The following is an 8500-nucleotide window of genomic DNA, read 5'->3' as shown; positions in this document are numbered from 1 at the left end:
TGAAAATTATAAACAGATGAGTTCTAGTTGACCATCAAGGAACAGATTATTTCTCATTTATTGAAGTTGACTTCAGAGCATATAAGAAATTGAAATGTTTCTCAATTCAAATTATGAAAGTAGCACAATATCAGAGTCTAAGAGAGGAATGCTTCAAAGAATACATAATTCTCACTTATTACACAAATTAAGGTAATAGGAAAAGGCTGAACATTCTGTCCACTAGTCAGTGCATATGTTGGGGCAGAGCTGGAGAGTGGGGCAGGCAAGCTATGCCCAGAGTGGGGAAAACCATGCCAGGCAAAGAACTTGTATCAAGAACGGGACTGAAATACACTCATGTGGGTGATTTAGCTCAAGAAGTCTGATGACTGGATATCATGGAGTCTGGCGAGACGGCTTCTCCCAAGAGCATGCCAAAAGATGCACAGATGGGCGCCTGGGTAGCTCAGTCAGTTAAGCATCGGACTCTTGATTTAAGCTCAGGTCATGATCTCACGAGATCAAGTCCGAGATCGGGCCTGCTGACAGTGCAGAGCCTGCTTGGGATTTCTCTCTCTCCCTCTCTCTGCCCCTCCCCCTGCTCACACACGCACATACTCTCTCTCTCTCTCTCTCAAAAAAAAAAAAAAAACAAAAAAACAAAAAAACAAAAAAAAACTTAAAAAAAAATTTTAATGTTTATTTTTGAGAGAGAGAGAGAGAGACAGAACATGAGCGAGGGAGAGGCAGAGAGAGAGGGAGATACAGAATCCCAAGCAGGCTCCAGGGGCTCTGAGCTGTCAGCACAGAGCCCGATGCGTGGCTCAAACCCACAAACCTGTGAGATCATGACCTGAATCGAAGTCAGTCGCTTAACCCACTGAGCCACCCAGGCGCCCCCCAAAAACTTTTTTTTTTTTTAAAGATGCCCAGATAGGGCACCTGGGTGGCTCAGTCGATCCAACTTCAGCTCAGGTCATGATCTCCTGGTTTGTGAGTTCAAGCCCCATATCGGGCTCACTGCTGTCAGTGCAGAGCCCACTTCAGATCCTCTGTCCCCCTCTCTCTGTGCCCCTCCCCTACTTGTGCTCTCTCAATAACAAATAAACATTTAAAAATAGGAGGCGCCTGGGTGGCTCAGTCGGTTAAGCCTCCGACTTCGGCTCAGGTCATGATCTCCTGGTCCGTGATTTCGAGCCCCGCATCGGGCTCTGTGCTGACCGCTCAGAGCCTGGAGCCTGTTTCAGATTCTGTGTCTCCCTCTCTCTGACCCTCCCCTGTTCATGCTTTGTCTTTCTCTGTCTCAAAAATAAAACGTTAAAAAAAATAAAAATAAAACAAAAAGATGCACAGATAATGGCTGAAATCCTGAGAGATATGGAGATTACAGATGTGAGGCGAAAATTACAAATCAGGTGTTGGAGTTTGCCTTATAATTTGTGACCACAATTCTAAATGATGCAAAAATTTATTGAAGCCATGCTAAGATAGCTATTGTTGATGCAGATAATGTGCAATTGGCAATCCAGTGTTGCTCTGACCAGTCTTTTACCTCTCCTCCCCCAGGAGAATTTTTATTAGATATTGCCAGGCAAAGAAATCAAACCTCTTTTCCATTGATCAAGCCATATTCAGGCCCCAGATTGCCATTTGATCAATATTGCTTGACTGCTCCAAACTACACACTTAAGCCTCTACCAAAAAAAGCAACTACTTCTACAGGAAGAATAATAGCTCCATGGCTAAATGTTGGTTCAGTTGCTAGCAGCCCAAGTACTCCCACTATAGGCACACCAACCCCACAAATCATGTCTGTTTCAGCTAAGGTAGGGACTCCAATGTCCCTCATAAGGCAAGGGATTGCCATACAGATGCCCACTTCACAGTTCCCAGATGTGAAAGCCTCAATTCCTACAACGTCAGCAGATGTTGCTGATTAATCAGAATGTTCTGATTAATCCCGGGGTGGCTGGGTGGCTGAGTTGGTTAAGCCACAGACTCTTGATCTGGGCTCAGGTCATGATCTCACGAGATCAAGCCCGAGATCGGGCCTGCTGACAGTGCAGAGCCTGCTTGGGATTTCTCTCTCCCCCTCTCTCTGCCCCTACCCTGCTCACACTCTCTCTCTCTGAAAATAAATAAGTAAACTTAAAGAAATTTTAAAAAAAGAATGATCGATTAATCCATGGCCACTAATATGTTGTTATCACAAGATACTGCCAATGAATCTTCAAAGGTATTAAATGAAATGTGAAGGTGACAATGATGATGATGATGATGACTACTATGATCATTTATAATCCAGCCTTGGTGCGTGTAACATGTAATATGTATACTTGGTCTTGAACCAGCCTTGGTGTGTGTACCATGTAATATGTATACTTGGTCTTGAATCCATTGTACTGGCATTAAACACGCATGTTGATGTTTTCAAGTTGTTTTACAAAACTTAAATAGTAATTAGTGAGTAAATATAGTTACCATACTTCTCAACTGAGATGTTGGGTTTTCTTTATAGCATTAGTAATCATTTTTAATCAGTCTTTAAGTGTAAAAAATGAAATTGTCATTCATCCAAAAAAAAAGAAAGAAGGATAAGATTAAAAAAGAAAAAAGAGAAGAAAGAAAAGATGGAAAGCCACCCGATACATTTCACTGACAAGCATATCCTGAAAACAAAGGTAGATGAGGACAAGAGAAAAAATATATACATGATTCCACGTATGAACAGTGAAGCAAAAATCCTAAATAAAATGTTAACAAATTAAATCCAGCAGTGTATTAAAAGAACAATTCATCAAGTCCAAAGAGGATTTATCCCAGCATTGCTAAGATTGTTCACTGTTAGAATATATATCAATTTAACTTATTATATTCATAATCAATAAGTTTAAATATGACTATCTTAATAAATTCAATACCCGTTAATGATCTAAAAGAAAAAAAAATCTCCCAGAAACTAGGAAACTTAATGTCATACGTTGTTTGTTTTTGGTAAAACAATGATAAAAACTGACAGCAAATGCCACACCTAATGGTGAAACAATAGACACATTCCAATTGAAGTCAGAAGCAAGAAAAGAAGGACCTTTATCACCATTACTATTCAAAATGGTATCAGATGTTCTCTCCAATTCAAGAAGGGAAGGACAGCAATAGGAGGTATAAACATTAAAAAAGAGGAGGCAAAGTGTCATTAGCTGCCGAGGATACTATCACTTACATAGAAAAACCTAAAAAAATCAATTGACAAACTATTAGAACTAATAAGGGAATTTAGCAAGGTGACCACATACAAGATCAAAGTGGAAAAATCAATAGCTTTCCTATATACCGGCAATAACCAATTAGAAAATGTAATAGCAAATAAGGTTCCAGGTACAATAGCAACAAAAACTATTAACCACCTAAGAATAAACCTAAAAAAATAGAATTTACTTCAGGCCTTTAAAGATAGGAAATCCATCAATCTAATTGATAAAATTAAATTGAGAATTATACAATTATATTAGATAGAAGCTGAGAAAATTCAAGAACCACTTCTGGCAAAAACGCTGAGTAGAACAAGGCACACAGGGTATTTCCTAACTATGACAAAGAGTTAATCTATTTTTTTGGAGCACTGGGTGACTCAGTTGTTTAAGCAGCCAACTTTGGCTCAGGTCATGATCTCAGAGTCTGTGGGTTCTGTGCTGCCAGCTCAGAGCCTGGAGCCTGCTTCAGATTCTGTGTCTCCCTCTCTCTCTGCCCCTCCCCCACTCTCGTTGTCTCTCTCTTTCTCTCTCAAAAATGAATAAACATTTTTTTAATTTAAAAAAAAAGTCTATTTTCCTTTCCAAGAAACTAAGAGCAAACATCATATTAAATGGCTAAATATTAGCCATATTAAATGATTAAATGCACCGCCTTAAAGTCAGGAACACGGAAAGCAGCGATCACTGTCACCGTCCCTCAGTATTATTTTGTGTAAAAATGAAATAGTGGATTTGAAAATAGGAGTAACAACTTTATAGAGCAGATCTCATTCCAGAGTCTGCCAAAATATAGAGGGGAATGCCCCTCTATAAATAAGACTACTTTGATTTCATATTATACAAATAGGATAGAAGTTGAAATTGCACTCAGAGACAGACTGATCAAAAGGGTCTTACTTTCTTTTTCCCCTATCAAAACAATTGCCAAACACTATCCAGATATTATTTATACTGTTCCCATTCTCTGCTTGAAGGAAAGATTTTTAAATTATCCAAACAGTCCTAAGACCCACAGCTGGTTTTGGCAATGGGACGATGGGGCAATGGGGTGATGGGGGCTGGTGGCTGAAAGGAGGGTCTGAAGTGCAGCCAAGCACCGAGGGCACAAACGCTGTCACACCAGTGGAAATTGGCACCTTTCACACCTCTGGCACCTTTCACTACTCTCCTCATGCTCACAAGTGGTGACACTTTTGATATCCTATCTCAGCTCTTAATTTGTTTGAGATACTGAAGGCTACGCTTATTAAGAAAAAAGGAAACCATGGGCACCTGGGTGGCTCAGTTGGTTAAGCATCAGACTTCAGCTCAGGTCATGATCTCATGGTTCATGGGTTCGAGCCCTGCATCAGACTCTATGCTGACAGCTCAGAGCCTTGAGACTGCTTCAGATTCTCTGTCTCCCCCTGTCTCTGCCCCTCCCCTGCTCACACTCTGTCTCTCTCTCTCAAAAATAAACATTAAAAATAAATAAGTAAACATGAAAGAAAGAAAGAAAGAAAGAAAGAAACCAAATAAATAAACTTTTAAAAAGTGGGGGGTGGTACATGGGGGGCTCAGTCAGTTAAGCGTGGGACTTCAGCTTAGGTCATGATCTCATGGTTCATGGGTTCGAGCACCACATCAGGCTCTGCGGTGACAACATGGAGCCTGCTTGGTATTTTCTGTCTCCCTCTCTCTTTGCCCCTCCCCCACTGGAAACCCCACAAATATGGGTTCTAAACAAAGTTGGGGGGTGAGGCTTTTAAGCAGGCAGTTTACTGAAGCTACATATTTGCTTTCCATCTCTAGGCAAGAGCAAACATAGGGGTTTTTTTTAGAGCAAAAGAGCAGAGTAAGTTGGAGGTGAGATGGTGTGTTAAGTCTCTGCCTCTCCCCTCATGAAAACGGTACTGTGGGTTAAGGTCTTTGAGAAGCATACTCTGAAACAGAGATCATATGATATCAGTTAGATCGTATTCTCGGTACCAACACCTGAGAAGGGAAAGGGGAAAAGCAGGTTTGGGCTTTTCTATTATTAACATTATTGTATTAGAGGGAGAAGTTGGGCTGTGATAAAATCTCAACCAGGCCTGAGTTGGCCCTAGGAGGTCCTCTGAAGGTGAGATGACCCTTCAGAGTTGTCTGTAGATGGAGTGAGACCGGGCCCTTATATTCCTATCCCAAGCAGTCATCAGATGTGGGCTATCCCAGGAAGGGGAATGACCTTGGGTGAAGCAAGAAGACTGAATTACTTGTAAGTAAAAGCAAATCAGGTTTGCATCAGTGTTTTTGACCAAAACACTTTATGCCAGAAGACAATAAAGTAACATACTTAAAATACTCAAGGAAATGTGGGCCAAGCATTTTATATCCAGCTAAAATGACCAGAAAGCATAAAGGCAATAGACAAATAGTTATGAACATCCAAAACCTTGGCAAATGAGATCATTCCTGAAGAATCTACTAGAAAATGAACTTCATACAACCGTGAAACAACTAGAAAAGCTTCAAAACAAGGATTGGAGGTAAATATGGAACATATTTAGTTGTAGAACTAATAGCAAACGTCAAGAGTAAGGGTGACAGAATAGCATGTACTTGTTCCATGCTCTGACACTATAGATAAAGTGCAATATCAAAAATGGGGGAAAGAAAGGGAAAAGTATAAATCTTTTTTTTTTTTTTTTTTTTTTTTTAAGTAGGCTTCATGTTCAACAAAGAGCCTAATGCGGGGCTTAAACTCACAATCCTGAGATCAAGACCTGAGCTGACATCAAGAGTCGGACGTTTAACCGACTGAACCACTTGGGTGCCCCAAGAAAGGGAGAATATATGAAAAACAGGGTAAGCTCACCAATCGTCTTACAGTTATTAAGAGGTAATAATAATATATTACTTTTAACCAGATGTCAGGGAGAGGGAGCAGAAGGTGAAGAAGTTGTAACTTGTTAATGTTAATAATGCTCAAAGTGGGGGACTGGTAGACTATTATCTTAAAAAGACGAAGGAAAATGGTATTTTGCAAAGGAATTATTATGAAGGTAATAATTAGAACAAAATTTAGAGCTCCCTAAATTCCAAAAGAAATATTTTTTTGAAGCTCGAAAGAAAGAGAAAGAGAAGCAGATAACCATATAGTGAAATATTTTAAATTGAAAAAGAAAAAAAAAACATGTTAGGGGTGCCTGGGTAACTCAGTCAGTTGAGTGTCTGACTTTGGCTCAGGTCATGATGTCACGGTTTGTGGATTCGAGCTCCCTGTCAGGCTCTGTGCTGACAGCTCAGAGCCAGGAACCTGCTTCAGATTTTGTGTCTCCCTCTCTCTCCACCCCTCCCCTGATCTCTTTCTCTCTCTCAAAAGTAAATAAACATTAAAAAATTTTTAATAAAAAAAAGAAAAAACATGTTATTCTCTATCAATAATATAAATGAGGCAAACTCACATATTAAATAAAAGTTTTTTTGAATCATCAGAGCAAAGTCTAACCCTGTTACATAGAAGACACACACCTAAAACAAAGAACCAAAAAATGTTTAAAAATAACATGATGGACAGACAAATATATACTAGCAAAACATAAAACACAAAGAATACAAGAATCATGTCATTGATATCTTATCTGTCAAGGCAGAATTCCAACCTAGAAGCATTAAAAAGAAAAAGGAAGGCTTTTTAATAACGTTAACGGCTCAATTAACCATGGAGATATACATCTGCTTCATAACACAGCAAACAACTTTCATAAAGTAAAAACTCCGGGAAATGCAGCAGCTGAACCAGAAACACAGAGACAAGAGAAGAGTTTCACACATTACTCTCAGTTGAAAACAAATCACATGGACAAAAAAATGAATACGGATTTAGGACACCTAATCCAGTGCTACGAAAATGTGGTTATAGGTGGAGCCAGTTCATGAACTGTGGTTACCAGATGCAGTGAGATAAGAAGCTTGCTCCAGAATATAAATCAATTCACCACTTCCTTCATGGGGAAAGTCTTGCTACCAAAGTAGGGGGATCAGGTGAACTGCTGTGTGCTTAGTGACACAGTAGATGCTACTTTGAGTTGCGCTGACCTCACAACATAATCAATACGGTAACTTTTTTTTCAAGTGTTTTTTTTTTAAGTTTATTTATTTATTTTGAGAGAGAGAGAGAGAGAGTAGGAGAGAGAGAGAGAGGGACAGAGAGAATCCTAACCTGGCTCTGCACTTTCAGCCAAGAGCCTGATGCGGGGCTCGAACTCGGACTGGGAAATCATGACCTGAGCTGAAATCAAGAGTCAAACACTTAACTTACTGAGCCACCCAGGCGCCCCCAATGTGGTAACTCTTACAAATATATATCAAGTTCTGAATCCCAATGTTAGGGAATACACCTCAGTTTGAATTGCACATGGAATGGAATATGTCTATCTCAGGCCATAAAGAAAAAATGCAATAAAATGCAAACAACACACAGTGCTGTCTGACTGCAGTGCTAGCAACTGTGATAATAAGCAAGTTTCTTCCACTTGGAAAAGTTTCTTTTAATGCACATACTTTTTCTTTTTAATTTTTTTTAATGTTTATTTTTGAAACAGAGACAGAGGGCGAGCGGGGGAGGGGCAGAGAGAGGGGGAGACACAGAATCCGAAGCAGGATCCAGGCCCCAAGCTGTCAGCACAGAGCCCAACGTGGGGCTCGAACTCACAAACTGTGAGATCATGACCTGAGCCAAAGTTAGATGCTTAAGCAACTGAGCCACCCAGGTGCCCCTTAATGTACATATTTTTAAGTGATCCCTGCAAAGAAGGGAAAATAAAAAACTCTAAATTTTTGAAAGTAATACTACTAATAATGAAATCATCACATCTGAAAAAATGATCCACAGTAAAAACCAGTGTCAGAGGAAATTTCATACCATTAGATACCTATATCAATGAAATGAAAGTAAGTAAGTGAAACATTGGCATCACAGAGACAGAAAAAGTTCAAAGAAAACCAAAGGAAAGCACTAGGAAGGAATTAATAAGCTAAGGCTGAAAAATTAGTGAACCAAGAAAACAGAAACAGTAAAAGTAGCACTTAATAGGAAGGCTCATTATTTGAAAACACTAATAATGTAGACAACTATTAGATAGCTTTTTCTTTTTTTTTTCTTTTTTTTTTTAACGTTTATTTATTTTTGAGACAGAGAGAGACAGAGCATGAATGGGGGAGGGTCAGAGAGAGCGGGAGACACAGAATCTGAAATAGGCTCCAGGCTCTGAGCTGTCAGCACAGAGCCCAACGTGGGGCTC

The 8500-nt window shown here is 39.6% G+C and overlaps 1 pseudogene; it reads left to right on the top strand.

Moving 5' to 3' along the window:
* The first annotated feature begins 380 nt into the window (after positions 1–380).
* Positions 381–2282, top strand: LOC102963912 (annotated as a pseudogene).
* Positions 2283–8500: the final 6218 nt, after the last annotated feature.

The sequence above is a fragment of the Panthera tigris genome, chromosome C1 (genome assembly GCF_018350195.1).
Source record: "Panthera tigris isolate Pti1 chromosome C1, P.tigris_Pti1_mat1.1, whole genome shotgun sequence".
Lineage (NCBI taxonomy): Eukaryota > Metazoa > Chordata > Mammalia > Carnivora > Felidae > Panthera > Panthera tigris.
The sequence above is the reverse complement of the archived record's forward strand: the minus strand, read 5'-3'. Positions and strand labels throughout refer to the sequence as shown.